Source organism: Alligator sinensis, unplaced genomic scaffold, assembly GCF_000455745.1.
Source record: "Alligator sinensis unplaced genomic scaffold, ASM45574v1 scaffold451_1, whole genome shotgun sequence".
In the NCBI taxonomy this organism is placed as follows: Eukaryota; Metazoa; Chordata; order Crocodylia; family Alligatoridae; genus Alligator; species Alligator sinensis.
Genome location: NW_005842097.1, coordinates 1369069 through 1369382, shown reverse-complemented (window position 1 = coordinate 1369382; position 314 = coordinate 1369069).

The following is a 314-nucleotide window of genomic DNA, read 5'->3' as shown; positions in this document are numbered from 1 at the left end:
CAAAACACAAGACAGATGCACTTCAAGAAATGTATTCAATCTTGCTACTCTCTGGGAAAAGATGGAAATACTTACCAGGCCCATCTGACTATGCAGGGACCAGTGGAATCTCGAACCCGTGATGCCTTGGCCTGTTATTTTAAAAATATGTAACGCAATGTAGGAATCTCTCCAGAAAGCTCTGTAGAAATGCCACTGGAAGATGCAGGTTGTGCTACCAACAAAGTCCACCTTAAAACTCAATTGACTGGTAGGCAAGTTCTACATAGGGGAATATGTAGACTCGTCCCACAAAACTCTGCTGCTGAATCTTC